Genomic DNA, 22,782 nt, shown 5'->3' with positions numbered 1-22,782 from the left:
CACAAACTTAAACAGTTGTATGAACATGGCATCTGTTCTTTCTGACATGTTCGAAAGAACAGATACAATCTTCATATACACTCCTGGGAATGGAAAAAAGAACACATTGACACCGGTGTGTCAGACCCACCATACTTGCTCCGGACACTGCGAGAGGGCTGTACAAGCAATGATCACACGCACAGCACAGCGGACACACCAGGAACCGCGGTGTTGGCCGTCGAATGGCGCTAGCTGCGCAGCATTTGTGCACCGCCGCCGTCAGTGTCAGCCAGTTTGCCGTGGCATACGGAGCTCCATCGCAGTCTTTAACACTGGTAGCATGCCGCGACAGCGTGGACGTGAACCGTATGTGCAGTTGACGGACTTTGAGCGAGGGCGTATAGTGGGCATGCGGGAGGCCGGGTGGACGTACCGCCGAATTGCTCAACACGTGGGGCGTGAGGTCTCCACAGTACATCGATGTTGTCGCCAGTGGTCGGCGGAAGGTGCACGTGCCCGTCGACCTGGGACCGGACCGCAGCGACGCACGGATGCACGCCAAGACCGTAGGATCCTACGCAGTGCCGTAGGGGACCGCACCGCCACTTCCCAGCAAATTAGGGACACTGTTGCTCCTGGGATATCGGCGAGGACCATTCGCAACCGTCTCCATGAAGCTGGGCTACGGTCCCGCACACCGTTAGGCCGTCTTCCGCTCACGCCCCAACATCGTGCAGCCCGCCTCCAGTGGTGTCGCGACAGGCGTGAATGGAGGGACGAATGGAGACGTGTCGTCTTCAGCGATGAGAGTCGCTTCTGCCTTGGTGCCAATGATGGTCGTATGCGTGTTTGGCGCCGTGCAGGTGAGCGCCACAATCAGGACTGCATACGACCGAGGCACACAGGGCCAACACCCGGCATCATGGTGGGGGGAGCGATCTCCTACACTGGCCGTACACCATTGGTGATCGTCGAGGGGACACTGAATAGTGCACGGTACATCCAAACCGTCATCGAACCCATCGTTCTATCATTCCTAGACCGGCAAGGGAACTTGCTGTTCCAACAGGACAATGCACGTCCGCATGTATCCCGTGCCACCCAACGTGCTCTAGAAGGTGTAAGTCAACTACCCTGGCCAGCAAGATCTCCGGATCTGTCCCCCATTGAGCATGTTTGGGACTGGATGAAGCGTCGTCTCACGCGGTCTGCACGTCCAGCACGAACGCTGGTCCAACTGAGGCACCAGGTGGAAATGGCATGGCAAGCCGTTCCACAGGACTACATCCAGCATCTCTACGATCGTCTCCATGGGAGAATAGCAGCCTGCATTGCTGCGAAAGGTGGATATACACTGTACTAGTGCCGACATTGTGCATGCTCTGTTGCCTGTGTCTATGTGCCTGTGGTTCTGTCAGTGTGATCATGTGATGTATCTGACCCCAGGAATGTGTCAATAAAGTTTCCCCTTCCTGGGACAATGAATTCACGGTGTTCTTATTTCAATTTCCAGGAGTGTAGTTAAGGCTAACCGCCAATTGACCTTCTTCTTCTGTGCGGATGCACACGCATTGCTCGAACTCTTACAGGACTCGGTAACATTGTCTGCCGCGAGTAATGAGCATAATCGGCAGGGGAACTACGAATGTAGTGTGTAGACATTAAGTTGGGAATGTGGGTCTCATGAAGAGTGTGCAAGGGATAAATCCCTGCAGTCGCGCTATACTCTTTGTGCCCTCGGTGGCTCAGATGGATAGAGCGTCTGCCACGTAAGCGGGAGATCCCAAGTTCGAGTCCCGGTCGGGGCACACATTTTCAACTGTCCCCGTTGATGTACATCAATCTCTGTCGGCAGCGTAGGGTCTTGATTTAATTATCATTTAACAGTTGTCTTTTGAAAATGGTACACTTTACTTTTGATAATCATCTTTTGGACATCGTAATTCTTCTTATTTCCTTCTCGATAAAAAAAACTGGAGAGGAATTCCGCGTTACACAAAACACCATTTCCTAGTTTTGTTTCGAGGCATACATGTTTCAGAACTTGCGGTGCTTTCACTGGGTCGGCTGGAGTGGCCGAGCGGTTCTAGGCGTTACAGTCTGGAACCGCGCGACCGCTACGGTCGCAGGATCGAATCCTGCCTCGGGCATGGATGTGTGTGATGTCCTTAGGTTAGTTAGGTTTAAGTAGTTCTAAGTTCTAGGGGACGGATGACCTTAGAAGCTAAGTTCCATAGTGCTCAGAACCATTTGAACCTTCAATGGATTTATTGTTAATGTTAACCTCTTGTGTGCGTTATATGAACTTTTGGCACAAAATATTTAATAGTTGTAAAAGGAGCGATAATTAACTGTCATACATTTTACATTAGTTTCCATTCAGTACACAGTTAAGACATGTATCAGAAAGTTGAGGCATTGTGTGTTTTGTTCCAAGTTTACTATAAAACTAAAACCTCTATCGTATATGAAGTACGTAGAATACCTCATGTCAGTGATACATGTTTGAACTCTGTGCTGTGTGCAAACTAATGTAAAGGTAAGGTGAAGCCGGGAACAGGTACATGCTTGCCAATGAATCTGGTGCGACGACCAGCGATCCGTTCTTTCTTTGTGAATGCACACCGAGCCTGATCTATTATGAAATCCGAAATGGCGAGTGAGGGGTTCATGCGTAGGTACGGTAGCGGTATGCAAGAGGCTGGGACTTTGGGTCGGGTGGGAAGCGTGCCTGGATGGCCGAGGCGGTTTAGGCAACAGCTCGCGTTATGCGGAGTCGAGGATTCGAGTCCCGGCCCAACACAAATGGAAGACGAGTGTTTATCTTCCCGTCGAAAACTCATTAGAGACGGAGCTCGGATGAGGGAATGATGGGCAAGGAAATCGGCCATGCCCTTTCAAAAACCATACCAGCATTCCCCTGAAGAGACTTAGAGAAGTCATGGAAAACTTAATCAGAATGGCCGGACGAGGGTTTGAACCGTCGCCGTCCCGAAAGTGAGTCCAGTGTATTAACCACTCTGGCACTAATTTTCACCTGTTACTATCGACTCATTTGGACGCCCAAATGCGGCTAATGTCACTGAATTCCTGTGAATAGTTACAAATGACTCCATTGACACATGTTAAATGTTTTGTGCCAAAAGTTCATGTAACCCACATGTTGTTGTTGTGGTCTTCAGTCCAGAGACTGGTTTGATGCAGCTCTCCATGCTACTCTATCCTGTGCAAGCTTCTTCATCTCCTAGTACCTACTGCAACCTACATGCTTCTGAATCTGTTTAGTGTATTCGTCTCTTGGTCTCCCTCTACGATTTTTACGCTGCCCTCCAATACTAAATTGGTGAGCCCTTGATGCATCAGAACATGTCCCACAAAGCCTTCTTCTAGTCAAGTTGAGCCACAAATTTCTCTTCTCCCCAATTCTGTTCAAGACCTCCTCATTAGTTATGTGATCTACCCATCTAATCTTCAGCATTCTTCTGTAGCACCACATTTCGAAAGATTCTATTCTCTTCTTGTCTAAACTATTTATCGTCCACGTTTCACTTCCATACATGGCTACACTCCATGCAAATACTTTCAGAAACGACTCCATGACACTTAAATCTACACTCGATGTTAACAAATTTCTCTTCTTCAGAAACGCTTTCCTTGCCATTGTCAGTCCACACTTTAGATCCTCTCTACTTCGACCATCATCAGTTATTTTGCTCCCCAAATAGCAAAACTCCTTTACTACTTTAAGTGTCTCATTTCTTAATGTAATTCCCTCAGCATCACCCGATTTAATTCGACTGTATTCCATTATCCTCGTTTTGCTTTTGTTGATGTTCATCTTATACGCTCCTTTCAAGATATTGTCCATTCCGTTCAGCTGCTCTTCCAGGTCCTTTGCAGTCTCTGACAGAATTGCAGTGTCATCGGCGAACCTCAAAGTTTATATTTCCTCTCCTTGGATTTTAATACCTACTCCGAATTTTTCTTTTGTTTCCTTTACTGCTTGCTCAATATACAGATTGAATAACATCGGGGATAGTCTACAACCTGTCTCACTCCATTCCTAACCACTGCTTTCCCTCGACTCTTATAACTGCCATCTGGTTTCTGTACAAATTGTAAATAGCCTTTCGCTCCCTGTATTTTACCCTTACCACCTTCACAATTTGAAAGAGAGTGTTCCAGTCAACATTGTCAAAACCTTTCTCTAAGTCTACAAATTCTAGAAACGTAGGTTTGCCTTTCTTTAATCTATTTTCTAAGATAAGTCGTAGGGTCAGTATTGCCTCACGTGTTCCAACATTTCTACGGAATCCAAACTGATCTTCCCCGAGGTCGGCTTCTGCCAGTTTTCCCATTCGTCTGTAAAGAATTCGTATTTTGCAGCTGTGGCTTATTAAACTGATAGTTCGGTAATTTTCGCATCTGTCAAGACCTGCTTTCTTTGGGATTGTAATTATTATATTCTTCTTGAAGTCTGAGGGTATTTCCCCTGTCTCATACATCTTGCTCACCAGATGGTAGAGTTTTGTCATGCCTGGCTCTCCCAAAGCTATCAGTTGTTCTAAGAGGTTAAAATGCAACAACAGCTTTGCAGAAACTAAATAAACAAATAAAGGCACGGATGGGAAGACATAAAGTACTGAAAAATGTCTGCGTGAAAGGAATTCTAGGATACGGTGCCTCGCCTAAGGCAGAATTCCTGCTGCTTTTATCTGTGATGTGTACTGGCTTTGCCGCTAGAATATAAGACACAAATTATCTTCCTTCCGCAGGGAACGCCGCAGTGATGCCTCCGCTACACTGAGAACTGCTCATTCGGCTCGATCCTGCAAGCAGTAAGGTGACGCCGAGCGCAGACAGGTACGTGCGCGTCTCTGAATCAGTGGCACACACCTGCAGAAGTGAACGGCTGCTCTTAACGATGCAGCTCCCGCACTGGCTGAATCGCACTGCTGCCAACCGCGACAGCCGAAAGCGAGGAGCGGCATTTGAACTTGCAGCTGGCGCATTGCGAAACAGGCCGCGCGCCGCCTCAAAGCGTCATTCATACCACTTGGCCGGGCCTCGCCGGGACACAATGCGCCACCAATTCAGTCTCTGTCGTCGGCGGGGCGCTTCAGCAGGAGTGGCAAGTATTTTAGGGAGGGCGTACACCCACTCGAATGAGGTGAAACATCGTGGCAGCGTAAGTTTCAATGACTGAAAGAATACGTTTTGCTAGCAAGAATAGCTGGCATTATCAAAGCTTCACTCTTTATTGCTGGTGGCGGACTGGAATGAGCTCGCGGCCAGAGATTATAGGAGGGTCAGTCAAATGAAAACCTTCAATATTTTTTTAAAAATATTATTTATTGTGCAGAATTGGTACAAAGATGTATCACTTTTCAACATAATCTCCCTCACGCTCAATGCAAGTCCTCCAGGGCTTACAAAGTGCCTAAACTCCTTTAGAAATAAATTCTTTTGGTAGTGCCCGCAACCACTCATGCACCGCGTGGCGTACCTCTTCATCAGAACGGAACTTCTTTCCTCCCATTGAGTGGTCCAAACGTATGGAAATCACTTGGGGCAAGGTCTGGTAAGTATGGTGGATGAGGAAGACACTCAAAATGCAGGTCTGTGATTGTTGCAACTGTTGTACGGGCAGTGTGGGGCCTTGCATTGTCATATTGCAAAAGGACACCTGCTGACAGAATCCACTTCGCTTTGATTTGATAGCAGGCCGCAGACGATTTTTTAGGAGATCTGTGCATGATGCACTGGTGACAGTGGTCCCTCTAGGCATGTAATGCTCCAAAATGACACCTTTTTCTTAAGGTGACCATCCGTCCCGTTTTTTTTCGGGGCAGTCCCGATTTTTGCGTGTCTCTCCCGAATTTTTTCAAAGGTAATTCGGGACACCTGTTTGTCCCGAAATTAACAATCATGATTCAATTTGTCCTGAATTAGACATTCATTTCACCTGTATCGCTATATTTTATTATTAGATTTAGTTATGGTGGGAAATCGTTTGACAAGAGCGTACGACAAATTGTTGAAACCGTTACCAAACTGTTTCTACCGTGCAAACACGTGTTGGCCGCAGCTCGAACAGCTAATGGGCAGTCAGAGACCACGGCAACTGGGAAAAAGTCGCACTCGACCGCATTCGCGCGGTCGAAACGGTTCTAACCGTAACTCGAACAGAAGAGGGTAGAAATCTGCATATTTTCTGATAGCCATGGAAGAGGCAGAGGAGGTTTTTTGGCAAACATGCAGACGAAATACAAAGTAACTCGAACAGACGAACAGTAATATACGCTCTCGTTGACTTTGGCGTCACCAACGCAGTGTATGCTAGTCTCTAGAATACTACCATTTGTCACCTGTGTGTGCCACATTATATCAGATTAAATTCTGATAAAGAAAATTCACAGCACTGATAAATACAGTTGCCCTGGATCACACTCATTCATCTTAGAAGGTATTAATAAAATGTAAATGTGCTTTTCTTTGTAACAACTTTAATTGATATTTTGTATTTATTACATTTAATTGAAACCTTCTTCTCATATAATAAATAAATAAATAAATATAGCCTATTTTGGAAAATTTTTAATGTGTCCCGGATTTGGGCCTAGGAGAAATGTTAATGTCCCGAATTTGAGTCTAGAAATGCTTCAAAATGACGCCTTTTTCGTCCCAAAAGAGAGTCAGCATACCCTTCCCTGCTGATGGTTCTGTACGAAACTTCTTTGGGTTTGCTGATGAGGAATGGCGCCATTCCTTGCTCGCTCTCTTCGTTTCCGGTTGGTGGAAGTGAATCCAGGCTTCGTCTCCAGTAATGATTCTTGCAAGGAAGCCATCACTTTCTCGTTAAAAGCGCCGAAGAAGTTCTTCACAAGCATCAACACGTCGTTCTGTCATTTCAGGAGTCAGCTCCGTGGCACCCATCTTGCAGACACTTTGTGAAACTGGAGCACACCATGCACAATGTGGTGTGCTGACCCATGGCTTATCTGTAAACATACTGCAATGTCATTCAGTGTCACTCGGCGGTTTTACTTCACTATGGCTTCAACTGCTGCAATGTTCTGCGGAGTCACAACTCGTTGTGCCTGACCTGGACGAGGAGCATCTTCCACTGAAGTCACACCATTTGCGAACTTCCTACTCCATTCGTAGACTTGCTGCTGTGAGAAACATGCATCACCGTACTGATTCTTCATTCGTCGATGAATTTCAACAGGTTTCACACCTTCACTACGCAAAAACCGAATAACAGAACGCCGTTCTTCCCTGGTGCAAGTCGCAAGTGGGGCGGCCATCTTTGTACTGATACTGCGACGGTATGTGTGCATCTGCACTATGCTGCCACCTACAGGCCGTTCTGAACGCTTTTTGTAGCACACTTACCAATTACAGGATTACGGCGCGAAATTTCGATTTGTTATTACAAATTTAAGGTTTTCATTTGACTGACACTTGTATTTACCTAGCACACGAAAGCCCGAGAGGGCTTTTCTTTGGTTATTAGCACTGCGGTTCTCCGCTTGCTACCTGATACGGACATTCGCTGAAGCACGGGAACCGAGGTCCGTTCACCTTGAGTCTTTCTTATTTGTTGTTGAAGCTGTTGTCATGTTTGTGCATTTGTAAGGCTTTCCTGAGCAAGAACTTCCGTGTCGTCGAAGTTTACTACGTGCTCGTCTCGCACAGCGCGTGCTAGACCGCGGCCGATTTCTCCACCTGTCCCAACCTACTATGCCGCTTATGTTCCGTGATCCTGGTACTGATTGATTGTCATCCCAACATAGACTTTTCTACATGTACATGGCACGCGGTATATTACAGACATTGCAATTGGGTCCCTTTTTGTCCTTTGCCTATCTGAGACACTTTTTGATCTTCTTTGTCGGTTTAAAACCAGTCTTTACAACGTGTTAGCGGAATATACGGCCGATTCTGCCTCACCCTAGCAATGTATGCCAGAAAGGCCGTACCCGACATATCTTTTTCATATGTGTCACTTCTGCGTTTCATTTCCAGACACTTATATGTAACTGGCGGGCCCGCATCTCGTGGTCGTGCGGTAGCGTTCTCGCTTCCCACTCCCGGGTTCGATTCCCGGCGGGGTCAGGGATTTTCTCTGCCTCGTGATGGCTGGGTGTTGTGTGCTGTCCTTAGGTTAGTTAGGTTTAAGTAGTTCTAAGTTCTAGGGGACTGATGACCATAGATGTTAAGTCCCATAGTGCTCAAGGCCATTTTTTTGTAACTGGCGGTGTACTCAAATTCGTGTTACGCGCGTTACAAGCGCATTTATCGTCTCTCTTTTCTGGCTCGCATGGTGGTCTGACAGCTTGTGCAGCTATCGGTCTATCTGTTCCGGTTTTCGATACACGCTGCAGCCAAGATTCTCACCATCCCTCGTAACCAGCTGTTGGTTCTTTTCTACACTACTGGCCATTAAAATTGCTACACCAAGAAGAAATGCAGATGATAAACGGGTATTCATTGGACAAATATATTATACTAGAACTGACATGCCGGCCTTGGTGGTCTAGCGGTTCTAGGCGCTCAGTCCGGAGCCGCGCGGCCGCTACGGTCGCAGGTTCGAATCCTGCCTCGGGCATGGATGTGTGTGATGTCCTTAGGTTAGTTAGGTTTAAGTAGTTCTAAGTTCTAGGGGACTAATGACCACAGATGTTAAGTCCCATAGTGCTCAGAGCCATTTTTTAGAACTGACATGTGATTACATTTTCACGCAATTTCTGTGCATAGATCCTGAGAAATCAGTACCCAGAACAACCACCTCTGGCCGTAATTACGGCCTTGATACGCCTAGGCATTGAGTTAAACAGAGCTTGGATGGCGTGTACAGGTACAGCTGCCCATGCAGCCTCAACACGATACCACAGTTCATCAAGAGTAGCGACTGGCGTATTGTGACGAGCCAGTTGCTCGGCTGCCATTGACCAGACGTTTTCAATTGGTGAGAGATCTGGAGAATGTGCTGGCCAAGGCAGCAGTCGAACATTTCCTGTGTCCAGAATGGCCTGTGCAGGACCTGCAACATGCGGTCGGGAATTATCCTGCTGAAATGTAGGGTTTCGCAGGGATCGAATGAAGGGTAGAGCCACGGGTCATAACGCATCTGAAATGTAACGTCCACTGTTCAAAGTGCCGTCAGTGCGAACAAGAGGTGACCGAGACGTGTAACCAATGGCACCCCATACCATCACACCGGGTGATACGCCAGTATGGCGATGACGAATACACGCTTCCAATGTGCGTTCACAAACACGGATGCGACCACCACGATTCTGTAAACAGAACCTGCATTCATCCGAAAAAAAGACGTTTTGCGATTCGTGCATCCAGGTTCTTCGTTGAGTACACCATCGCAGGCGCTCCTGTCTGTGATGTAGCGTCAAGGGTTACCGCAGCCATGGTCTCCGAGCTGATAGTCCATGCTGCTGCAAACGTTTTCGAACTGTTCGTGCAGATGGTTGTTGTCTTGCAAACGTCCTCATCTGTTGACTCAGGGATCGAAACGTGGCTGCACGATCCGTTACAGCCATGCGGATGAGACGCTTCTCATCTCGACTGCTAGTGAGTGATACGAGGCCGTTGATATCAAGAACGACGTTCCGTATTACCCTCCTGAACCCACCGATTCCATATTCTGCTAACAGTCATTGGATCTCGACCAACGCGAGCAGCAATGTCGCGATACGATAAAGTGCAATCGCTGTAGGTTACAATCCGACCTTTATCAAAGTCGGAAACGTGATGGTACGCATTTCTCCTCCTTACACGATGCATCACAACAACTTTTCACGAGGCAACACCGGTCAACTGCTGTTTGTGTATGAGAAATCGGTTGGAAAGTTTCCTCATGTCAGCACGTTGTAGGTGTCGCCACCGGCGCCAACCTCGTGTGAATGCTCTGAAAAGCTAATCATTTCCATATCACAGCATCTTCTTCCTGTCGGCTAAATTTCGCGTCTGTAGCACGTCATCTTCGTGGTGTAGCTATTTTAATGGCCAGTAGTGTACCTCCGTAGTAAATTTTACGCTGGCGCTGACACTGTTAAGATTCCTTGGGAAGTCACTGAGCTATTCCTCACCATAGCGCCACACAACGAAGGTGATGCCTACATACCTGTACCACAACTTAAGTTTACTAGCTACTACGCACAGGGTCTGTGTTTCGATATGTTCCACGAAGAAACTGCTCTCCACTGGGCTGTGTGGGATTGCCCAAGGCGACGCCTCCCGCTGTCTGTACTGGCGTTTCAGTCCACATTTAAGAGGGCATGCATGGTGTCTACGCTACAGGGTCTGTAGCTACTAAGGCTGCAAGCGTTGTAAATAACACGTACAGTGGCAGCTGTATGTACTGCTCTCTTGAGTGTGGAGGTGAAAGTGGAGTACAGACAGAACCTCCGCACTCGCCTGGTCAGTCACTGATCCTTCATTGCGTGCATTTCCCTCGGAATGCGTTTCCTGCCATATCGATGGCTCAGAAGAACTCAAAAAATGGCATTTTTGAGCTATTACCATCGCTTGTATATTTTAATGTAGACAAGTGTAATGTGCTGCGAATACATAGAAAGAAAGCTTCTTTATCATTTAGCTACAATATAGCAGGTCAGCACCTGGAATCTGGGAGCGGGCATTAGAAATGGTCTAAAATCGAATGACCACAAAAAATTAATTGTCGGTAAAGCAGATGCCAGACTGAGATTCGTTGGAAGAATCCTAAGGAAATGCAGTCCGAAAACAAAGGAAGTAGGTTACAGTACACTTGTTCGCCCACTGCTTGAATACTGCTCACCGGTGTGGGATCCGTACCACATACAGTTGATAGAAGAGATAAAGAAGATCCAACGGAGTGCAGCGCGCTTCGTTACAGGATCATTTAGTAATCGCGAATGCGTTACGGAGATAGACTCCAGTGGAAGACTCTGCAAGAGAGACGCTCAGTAGCTAGGTACGGGCATTTGTTGAGGCTTCGAGAACATACCTTCACCGAGGAGTCAAGCAGTATATTGCTCCCTCCTACGTATATCTCGCAAAGAGACCATGAGAGTTTTGTTTAGGGATTTAAATAAGTAAAGTTATAATACAAAAAATTATGCAAAACAAAATGTTGACGAAATTTAAAAATTGGTATGTTTTCAGAGCATTAAAGAATAGTTGTTCCTATTTTCATTGTTCTTACATGAATCCCTTATTTACCAGCTGCAGTTAAAAATTTTGAATGGTTCTGCTGTAAAATCTTGATTTTTGCGTTGGAATATTTTCCTTCCGAGTCATCGACGTCTCCATGTGACCTTTTCTGCACCTTATCCTCTCAGGCGATCGTTTCCTGCAGTTTTACCCAATTTAGCGAAATCACCATGTATAGCTTGGGAGGGCAGTTCGTTGAAATCACACATACGAATGAAACATAAAAGCGTACTGTAATGAGCATGACGGCGTTGCAAATATTTCAGTTTGTTGACATTAGACGTACGAAAAAGTCATACATGTGCCCACTATATTGAACCTAGTGGCTTTGAAATAAACATTAATAATAAAATGAATGTAGCGTAATCACGGACAATGAAAGTATAAAAACAGAGAAGTGACAACTGTTATCTCGTGCATCTCGATGGTTGTCGGAAGACCACAAACACGTTCGGTTACGATGGTAAAGCCCAGGTCTGTTCTAGTGTAGTCACTGTAACCGAGCCTGACTCAAGTACAAATGACGGCCTCTAACTGCCTTTCAGCTACGTGATTGCGTCTGGCAGATGGTTCAAATGGCTCTGAGCACTATGGGACATCTATGGACATCTATGGTCACCAGTCCCCTAGAACGTAGAACTACTTAAACCTAACTAACCTAAGGACATCACACAATACCCAGTCATCACGAGGCAGAGAAAATCCCTGACCCCGCCGGGAATGGAACCCGGGCGCGGGAAGCGCGAACGCTACCGCACGACCACGAGCTGCGGACCGTCTGGCAGAGCTATGCGGCATACAGTGCAAATTTCGATGTTAACCAAATCCATCCAGCTACGAGTCAGTGGACGGCGTCACGACACGATACCCCTGTCCGCATCGATATCCGGTCTGGAGCGGACAGAAGTCTCGTATATTTTCTTAATTTCGGAACGTGCGCCCCGGACGGCGTGCAGAACGCGAGCTCCCAGCCGTGGACTGATTTGGCCCACGTTTCACGCGCCGCCGGCTGCGCGGCTCGTAACGAGGCGCTATCTGCGCATGCGCGGCGCATCTACCTGCGATGCGCGCCCCCGAGGAACACTCGCCACTAATTTGTGGCAGTTCTCTTTAGCGCGCCGCTGCTCCCTGCGGCGTACATTCTGGAACGTTCCCTTATCTGTCTTCTGTCGATGCAGTGATTACAGAGATAATTTTACGTTGCAGGATGCAGCCTGTGAAAGTCTAGCAACCCGACTGTATTTGGTACAAACATTGCAAACTTAGTTACAAACAACTTGCAAAGAAGTTAGACCACATACACTATGTGATCAAAAGTATCCGGACACCCCAAAAACATATGTTTTTCGTATTGTTGCATTGCGCTGCCACCTACTGCCAGGTACTCCATGTCAGCGATCTCAGTAGTCATACTAGTCATTAGACATCGTGAGGGAACAGAATGGGTCGCTCCGTGGAACTCACGGACTTCGAGCGTGGTCAGGTGACTGGGTGTCACTTCTGTCATACGTCTGTACGAGAGATTTCCACACTCCTAAAGATCCCTAGGCCCACTGTTTCCGATGTGCAAGAGAAGTAGAAACGTGAAGGGACAAGTGAAGTGGAAACGTGAAGGGACACGTACAGCACAAAAGCGTACAGGCCGACCTGATCTGTTGACTGATACAGACCGCCGACAGTTGAAGAGGGTCGTAATGTGTAATAGGCAGACATCTATCCAGACCATCACACAGGAATCCCAAACTGCATCAGGATCCACTGCAGGTACTGACAGTTTGGCGGGAGGTAAGAAAATTTGGATTTCAGGCGGGAGGTAAGAAAACTTGGATTTCATGGTTGAACGGCTGCTGTAAGCCACACATCACGCTGGTAAATGCGAAACAACGTCTCGCTCGGTATAAGGAGCGCAAACATTGAACGACTGAAGAGTGGAAAAACTTTGTGTAGAGTGACGAATAATGGTACACAATGTGGCGATCCGATGGCAGGGTGTAGGTGTAGCGAATGCCTGGTGAACGTCATCTGCCAGCGTGTGTAGTGCCAACAGTTTGGAGGCGGTGGTGTTATGGTGTGGTGGCGTTTCTTACGGAGGGGACTCGCACCCCTTGTTGTTTTGCGTGGCACTATCACAGCACAGGCTTACATTGACGTTTTAAGCACCTCTTGCTTCCTACTCTTGAAGAGCACTTCGGAGATCGCGATTGCATCTTTCAACACGATCGAGCTCCTGTTCATAACGCACGGGCTGTGGCGGAGTGGTTACACGACAATAACATCCCTGTACTGGACTTACTGGACTTAAACCTAACTAACCTAAGGACATCACACACATCCATGCCCGAGGCAGGATTCGAACCTGCGACCGTAGCAGTCGCGCGGTTCCAGACTGTAGCGCCTAGAACCGCTCGGCCACACCGGCCGGCACTGGACTGAGCTGCACAGAGTCGTGACCTGAATCCTGCGGAACACCTTTGGGATGTTTTGAAACTCCGACTTCGTGCCAGGCCTCACCGACCGTCATCGATACCTCTCCTCAGTGCAACACTCCGTCAAGAATGGGCTTCCATTCCCCAAGAAACCTCCCAGCCCCTGATTGAAATTAAGCCTGCGAAAGTGGAAGCAGTCATCAAGGCTGAGGGTGGGGCAACACTGTATTGAATTCCAGCATTACGGATGGAGGGCGCCACGAACTTGTAACTCATTTTCATCCAGGTGTCCGGATACTTTTGATCACATGTAGTATATACACTGACGGAAAAAACGAGAAACTAATTCATCTACAGAAATGAAATTTCAGGAATACATTTGTCTAGGTAACATATTTTAGAGATGAACATTGCGAGATCACAGGTTCATGTAGTTAATGTAAGCGCGAGATAAGCCATTGGTCCGTGCGTATCTGTCTGTTAAAATGCCTTGTCCTCATATGTAAAACTGGATGGATGACGAAGTTTTTGACATGACAGGATATTAATATCTGTCTCACTGCAAGAATTTTCTCTATAGTCTATGTTTTCGAATACATGACGCGTCTTACCTGGACCCTGTTTCGGTATCTGTACCGTATTAAATGAAAGCCACAAAAGATAAACATTTACTGTTACTAATATCCTCCTTTGGAAACAGTGATCTAGTTGATACTCAGTGCACCAAATACAGAATTTATTAAACAACTGTATTTTTGTCATTTGCAGAAATAAAGGTCTGTCAATACAATGTTTCAGACAGTGTGTTACCATTATCTGGCCAAATTTTAGAACGACGAGCGTAGCATTAATATCGAAAATTTAGCCGCGCGGTTTAGCCGTGCGGTCTAGGGCGTCTTGTCACAGTTCGCGCGGCTTCCCCCGTCGGAGGTTCGAGTCACCCTCGGGCATGGCTGTGTGTGTTATCCTTAGCGTAAGTTCGTTTAAGTTAGATTAAGTAGTGCGTAAGACTAGCGACCGATGACCTCAGCAGTTTGGTCCCATAGTAGTCACCACAAATTTGCATATATCGAAAATTTCGGAGAAATTAGGTTAAAAGTACTCTGACAGGAGTATCGCTAACAGAAGTTGTTCAGCTGTTAAAATCAGTTCTCGATTTCCGCTGTAAACGAGAAAAATCTGTAACTGTCGAATTCACTTAGCTCCGTTTTTTGCACCCCGTCACGTGACTCAGATTGGCTTCCAACCGCGCCAGTTCTGTGCTACGGGCGTGCGCGGTATGTGTGTACAGGATGAACGAGAACTCCACCGACAAAATTTCGGAATTTATTTAGGCACGTTTTCTGAGTTATTTAGATACGACGGATCCCTGGTCTGCGGTAGCTCGTTACAGAGTAATTACGTGGTTAATATTTATTCAGTTTGTTATCCGGTTACCTATGTTTCTGTGGAAATATGTTGCCAACAGCGAAAAATCCTGTTACACCAGACAGCCAAGCCATAAAACAAAAATCACAGAGTAATGCAAACAACTCGCAGATGCAGAAGTACTGTGAGAGCGCTGCCGTCGCTGAGGGAGCAGCGAAGCATAGCGTAGCTGCCGCTCTGCCGTTTGCATTCAGTGAAGCCATACCCACGGTGTAAATCGTCCACTTCTTCACCGGTAAACCTGTCCATTCTGCTGCGTGCCACTGTCAACATGCAACTATCACTGACGGAGAAACAAACGTAAGACAGAAACGAGCAGCACTGAATACACGCTCCAATACTTAAAGTGGGCATTACTGTCGTCACGAAGAAGCACCCTGAGTGGATGCAATTCGTTTGTTTCCGTACTAGACATACAGCGCATGCCGTCAACATTTACACTGTTGTGCAGATATTTCAAGTGCAATAGGGACAAAGAGAAACAGCAGTAAGAAATCCAATTACTCTGTAACATCCACCTCGGGTTCCTTATATCAGACACTCAGAAAGTCCTCCTGCATAACCTCCGAAATTTTGTAACCGGAGTTCTGGTTCGCCCTTTATGCCTACGATCTAGGGTGGCAAACTATTCGCGGTAAAGGGTGCTGTTAGTAATCTAAAGTACAACACGACAGCTCCCTGATGTTGGTAACGGCATGCGTTAAAGCCTCGTAACGGCAAAATATAGCAGCAGTTCAGTGACCACGCGAACTTCACACGTAAGGTTCAGTCCCGAATTGGAGAAGGAAGGACGGGTAGTTTGGGGGAGGAGAGCAGACAGCGAGGTCATCGGTCTAATCGGATTAGGGAAGGATGGGGAAGGGAGTCGGCCGTGCCCTTTCAAGGGAACCATCCGGGCATTTGTCTGGAGCGATTTAGAGAAATCGCCGAAAACTTGAATCAGGATGGCCGTACGCGGGATTCAACCGTCGTCCTCCCGAATGCGAGTCCAGTGTGCTAACGGCTGCTCGGTGAGAAGGGAGGAAACGTTCTAGTGGGGCGGGATTCAGATAGCAGGCTCGGTCACTTGGGTGCGTCGGAAACAGACCCACGTGGAACAGCTCAACGCGCACATTTTCTATCATGTTGCCCGAAAGAGAGCTTTGCCCAGTATTTTAACACTTAGAGCTGAGTGCGTACACGGTAAATCATACAAATTTAAAGCCTGTCAATTCAACAAAGTGTTTATTATAGTTACGAACAACTTCAATTCGAACTATCATACAGAAAATGTGGTGAATGCGAACCAAAGACTGTGTTTTATTATTGCTTTTAAGGTGCAAATAATACGTATACTAAAGAAAATGCCTACACTACGCTTTTCTCTTCTCTTAAGGGTATTGTTGCACCGTATGGTTCAAAATGGTTCAAATGGCTCTGAGCACTATGAGACTTAACTTCTGAGGTCATCAGTCCCCTAGAACTTAGAACTACTTAAGCCTAACTAACCTAAGGACATCGCACACATCCATGCCCGAGGCAGGATTCGAACCTGTGACCGTAGCGTTCGCGCGGTTCCAGACTGTAGCGCCTAGAACCGCTCGGCCACCCCAACCGGCCCGCACCGTATGGGATCTTTACCAGATAAGGTTTACCGTGAACGTTGAAAAAGTTAAAACAAATGCAGCTCAGTTTTTATGATCACAAAATAGAAGAGACGGTGTCTCGGATATAATACGCGAGTTGGGGCGGCAATTATAAAACAAGCGAAGCCTTTCTACGCTGCGACGAGTTCTTTTCACGAAATTTCGGTCACCAACTTTCTTCGCAGAATGCCAAAATATTTTATTCGCCCCCCTCCCCCTTTACACGGAGAGAAATGATCACTGAAATGAAACGTGAGAATTCAGAGCGCCCACAGAAAGATTTAGGTATTCATTTCTCTGCCAAACACAGATGTGCAAAATTGAAGCGTAATCATGTAGATGTGATTGTACAAGTAGACACTTATGTCTAACAATAACCGTCTCGATACAGAAATACACCACCAACCTCTGTGTCCTGACGAAGCGCCAATTTGGCAAATGAAATTAAGTCAGCTTTGTCCGGAAAACGGAAACCTGAGTCCAGTCACTGAACTCGAAAAGATCAGCTTGTTATCTTCCTTCTGAGGAGTAAGATCAAGCAAAATTAGCGAATCGTAAACGTACATGGAATTAAAACCGTCTTTCGGCCGCGTCAGAAAATCAGGGAGATATTGCGCCCTGTGAAGGGCAGTCATGGGCTCACAGTCCCAGGTGTTTACAGTATTCTATGGGAATGTGACAGCAGCTACGTGAAACAGTCTATTCGAACCAGGCGCGGATTCAAGGCTTTTTCTGCATTACTTTATTCTTCTCTCTTTCTTTGTGCCCTTCCTGACATCACAGAAGCCAGGATAACGTAAGAGAGGGACGTTGTATACCTCAGCTGTCTGTCAGTCGTGCAAACTTTGTTATTTATTTATGTAACCTAATCACATTAGCGCCTTCGGGCCCCTTTCTTACCTCTACGTAAACACGACTACTCTTCAATCCACATTTAAGTTGCTCGCAGAGGGTTCATCCAACCACTTCCACTCTATTTTCAGCGCCCGGGGAAAACGAACACTTAAACCTTTTCGCGCGAGCCCCGATTTGTCTTATTTTATTACAATGATCATCGGAGCCTGATTTCGTACATACAGTACTTTTGGATACATGATAGTTACCTGAGAAATAACGATAATTTTAATACGACAGACAGTAATAAAATGAATTTGTGCTTCTATAGAGACAATGTAAATAAAGAGTACTGACTAAGAAGTAATAATCATACAACTGTTCGATTATTGTAATTATACAACTGTTGCTGCTGCCATTGATAGTGATCATGCAATAATAATGATAATAATAGTAATAGTTATAATAATAATAATAATAATAATAACACCACTACAATTTCATAACCACCTCTACAACCCGTTAGACCACATAACATCAACAGATACGAAGAAAGTAAATTGGAAAAAGAAAACACTTCATGGCAAGCACCCGTATCATCTAACACAGCCACACATCGATCAAGACGCATCCAACACATGGCTAAGAAAAGGCAATATATACAGTGAGACAGAAGGATTCATGATTGCAATACAGGATCAAACAATAAACACCAGGTATTACAGCAAGCATATTATTAAAGATCCCAATACCACAACAGATAAATGCAGACTTTGTAAACAACAAATAGAAACAGTATATCACATCACAAGCGGATGTACAATACTAGCAAATACAGAATACCCCAGAAGACATGACAATGTCGCAAAAATAATACATCAACAGCTTGCCTTACAACATAAACTTTTAAAACAACAAGCTCCTACATACAAGTATGCACCACAAAATGTACTGGAGAATGATGAATACAAATTATACTGGAACAGAACCATTATAACAGATAAAACAACGCCACATAACAAACCTGACATCATACTCACCAATAAAAAGAAGAAATTAACACAACTAATCGAAATATCCATACCCAATACAACAAATATACAAAAGAAAACAGGAGAAAAAATTGAAAAATACATCCAACTGGCTGAGGAAGTCAAAGACATGTGGCATCAGGATAAAGTTGACATCATACCAATTATACTATCAACTACAGGAGTCATACCACACAATATCCACCAGTACATCAATGCAATAGAGCTACATCCAAACGTATATATACAACTACAGAAATCAGTAATTATTGATACATGTTCAATTACCCGAAAGTTCCTAAATGCAATATAACACATACCATACAGTTAAAAGGAAGTGACGCCTGATCAAGGTCCGCGTCACTTTTCATTTTTAACCAGACTTAACGTCTGAGAAAGTAAAGAATAATAATAATCCAGCAAGCATATTATTAAAGCATATTATTAAAGATCCCAATACCACAACAGATAAATGCAGACTTTGCAAACAACAAATAGAAACAGTAGATCACATCACAAGTGGATGTACAATACTAGCAAATACAGAATACCCCAGAAGACATGACAATGTAGCAAAAATAATACATCAACAGCTTGCCTTACAACATAAATTTATAAAACAACATGTTCCCACATACAAGTATGCACCACAAAATGTACTGGAGAACGATGAATACAAATTATACTGGAACAGAACCATTATAACAGATAAAAAAACACCAAATAACAAACCTGACATCATACTCACCAATAAAAAGAAGAAATTAACACAACTAATCGAAATATCCATACCCAATACAACAAATATACAAAAGAAAAAGGAGAAAAAATTGAAAAATACATCCAACTGGCTGAGGAAGTCAAGGACATGTGGCATCAGGATAAAGTTGACTTTATACCAATTATACTATCAACTACAGGAGTCATACCACACAATATCCACCAGTACATCAATGCAATACAGCTACATCCAAACTTATATATACAATTACAGAAATCTGTAATTATTGACACTTGTTCAATTACCCGAAAGTTCCTAAATGCAATGTAACATATACCGTACAGTTAAAAGGAAGTCACGCTTGATCAAGGTCCGCGTCACCTTCCATTTTTAACCAGACATAACGTCTGAGACAAGAAAGAAATAATAATAATACAGTTAAAAGGAAGTCACGCTTGATCAAGGTCCGCGTCACCTTCCGTTTTTAACCAGACATAACGTCTGAGACAAGAAAGAAATAATAATAATAATAATAATAATAATCCCCCGTGGGGGCCCGGGAAAAGAATAGGCCTCCGGTATGTTCTGCCAGTCGTAAAAGGCGACGAAAAGAATAAACCACTAATAGGGGTAACCCCCCTTTTAATGTGATTAGTTGGTTCAGGACAGAACTAAAGAAGCCTCGGACAAGCGCCGTCATGGTCGGGGACGACGCTTGAACCCTATGCCCGCCCACAATGGTAACGACACTGCTAGCCAACTGGAAAATGATTCAAATCCAAATAGAGGTGTTTTGCAGGATATGCTTCCTGCAACCACCCTAGAAGGAAAACAAAGACAGAGGATGAGATGGTCAGATGAAGTTAATCGACACCTCATGGTCTGTTATTACCAAGGAACAAATCTAGGAACCAACACAACTGGATACAGATCACAAGTATACACAGCATTTATCACCAGATACCCAGAATTAAAATTTTTAACAGAACAACGACTAGCTGATCAGATCCGTGTAATAATCAAAAATAACAGGATACCCCAGTCAGAATTAGAAAAATCAAACAACAAGTACAACAAATACTGGAACAAAATAATGTGCAATCAGACAAAGAAGAAAATACAGTAATGGACTCAAACATCCCAGAGCAAACAAACAAAGAACAACACGTATCAATTAAACAATCAGAGGAAAACGAAATCTTAAGACAGCCACCAGAACAGGCACAAATAGAACACGAAGTGACACACATGTTAGATATAGAAGAAAAATTTCAGCTGACATATATAGAATACAAAGACACAAATACAGACGTTAGACCATTCTTGCAAAGACCGTCAAATAACCCACAAGCCGAAACAACAATAAAAACTATCAACACAATCATAAACAACAAAATAAATGAAAACACAACTATTGAAGAGTTACAACTACTGGTTTATATATGAGCACTCACTACACTAAATATACACACTAGGCAGAGATCAGAACCAACCAACACACAGAAGAAACCCACAAAACCAGCATGGCAACACAGGCTACAGATCAGAATAGAAAATCTGAGAAAAGCATCGGACAGCTAACACGATTTATAAGAAATGAAATGTCAGAAAAAAAACGAAAAAGGTTAGGTAAAATCTCATAACAAGAAGCGATAGAGCAATTAGATGAAAAGAAGCAGAAATTACAAGCATTGGCCAAACGACTTAGAAGATACAAAAAAAGTGAAAATAGAAGGAAACAAAACCAAACATTCAACACAAACGAAAAGAAATTTTACCAGACAATAGATAACACACACATTAAAATAGACAATCCAGCAAACATAACAGACGTGGAACACTTCTGGAGCAACATATGGTCAAACCCGGTACAACATAACAGGCACGCACAGTGGATACAAGCAGAAACAGACACATACAAGATGACACCACAAATGCCTGAAGTGATAATTTTGCAACATGAAGTCACCCAAGCAATTAATTCTACTCACAATTGGAAAGCCCATGGAAAAGATAAAATAGCAAATTTCTGGCTAAAGAAGTTCACCTCAACACATTCACATCTAACTAAATTATTTAACAGTTACATTGCAGACCCATACACATTCCCTGATACACTTACACAAGGAATAACTTATCTGAAACCTAAAGATCAAGCAGACACAGCAAACCCAGCTAAATATCGCCCCATAACATGCCTACCAACAATATACAAAATAATAACTTCAGTCATTACACAGAAATTAATGACACATACAACACAGAACAAAATTATAAATGATGTAAAGAGCAACTGATAATAGATGCAGAGGTGACATATCAAGCTAAAACTAAACAAAGGTCGCTACACTACGCATACATTGATTACCAAAAAGCTTTTGATAGTGTACCCCATTCATGGTTACTACAAATATTGGTAATATACAAAGTAGATCCTAAATTGATACAGTTCCTAAACATAGTAATGAAAAATTGGAAAACCACACTTAATATCCAAACAAATTCAAATAATATCACATCACAGCCAATACAGATTAAGCGTGGAATATACCAAGGAGACTCATTAAGTCCTTTCTGGTTCTGCCTTACTCTGAACCCACTATCCAACATGCTAAATAATACAAATTATGGATACAATATTACTGGAACATACCCACACAAAATCACACATTTGCTATACATGGATGATCTAAAACTACTGGCGGCAACAAATCAACAACTCAACCAATTACTAAAGATAACGGAAGTATTGAGCAATGATATAAATATGGCTTTTGGAACAGACAAATGTAAGAAAAATAGCATAGTCAAGGGAAAACACACTAAACAAGAAGATTACATATTGGATAACCACAGCGACTGCATAGAAGCGATGGAAAAAACAGATGTCTATAAATATCTAGGATACAGACAAAAAATAGGAATAGATAATACAAATATTGAAGAAGAACTAGAAGAAAAATATAGACAAAGACTCACAAAAATACTGAAAACAGAACTGACAGCAAGAAACAAGACAAAAGCTATAAATACTTATGCTATACCACTATTAACCTACTCATTTGGAGTAGTGAAATGGAGTAACACAGACCTAGAAGCACTCAATACACTTACACGATCACAATGCCACAAATATAGAATACATCACATACATTCAGCAACAGAAAGATTCACATTAAGCAGAAAGGAAGGAGGAAGGGGATTTATCGACATAAAAATCCTACATTATGGACAGGTAGACAATTTAAAAAAATTCTTTCTAGAACGAGCAGAAACTAGCAAAATACACAAAGCACTCACTCATATAAATACATCGGCTACACCACTGCAATTTCATAACCACTTCTACAACCCTTTGGATCCCATAACATCAACAGATACGAAAAAAGTAAATTGGAAAAAGAAAACACTACATGGCAAGCACCCGTATCATCTAACACAGCCACACATCGATCAAGACGCATCCAACACATGGCTAAGAAAAGGCAATATATACAGTGAGACGGGAGGATTCATGA

General features: G+C 44.2%; 1 long non-coding RNA gene across 1 annotated transcript in view; it reads left to right on the top strand.

Moving 5' to 3' along the window:
- The first annotated feature begins 4,755 nt into the window (after positions 1–4,755).
- The window catches only part of LOC126263640 (uncharacterized), a 182,222-nt gene continuing 164,195 nt past the window's right edge, over positions 4,756–22,782 (top strand). Inside the window, exon 1 of the long non-coding RNA XR_007546875.1 lies at positions 4,756–4,845. This is a non-coding gene — a long non-coding RNA (uncharacterized LOC126263640). The remainder of the gene's footprint in view (positions 4,846–22,782) is intronic.

The sequence above is a fragment of the Schistocerca nitens genome, chromosome 6, assembly GCF_023898315.1.
Source record: "Schistocerca nitens isolate TAMUIC-IGC-003100 chromosome 6, iqSchNite1.1, whole genome shotgun sequence".
Classification (NCBI taxonomy): Eukaryota; Metazoa; Arthropoda; class Insecta; order Orthoptera; family Acrididae; genus Schistocerca; species Schistocerca nitens.
This window is presented reverse-complemented; position numbering and strand designations above follow the sequence as displayed.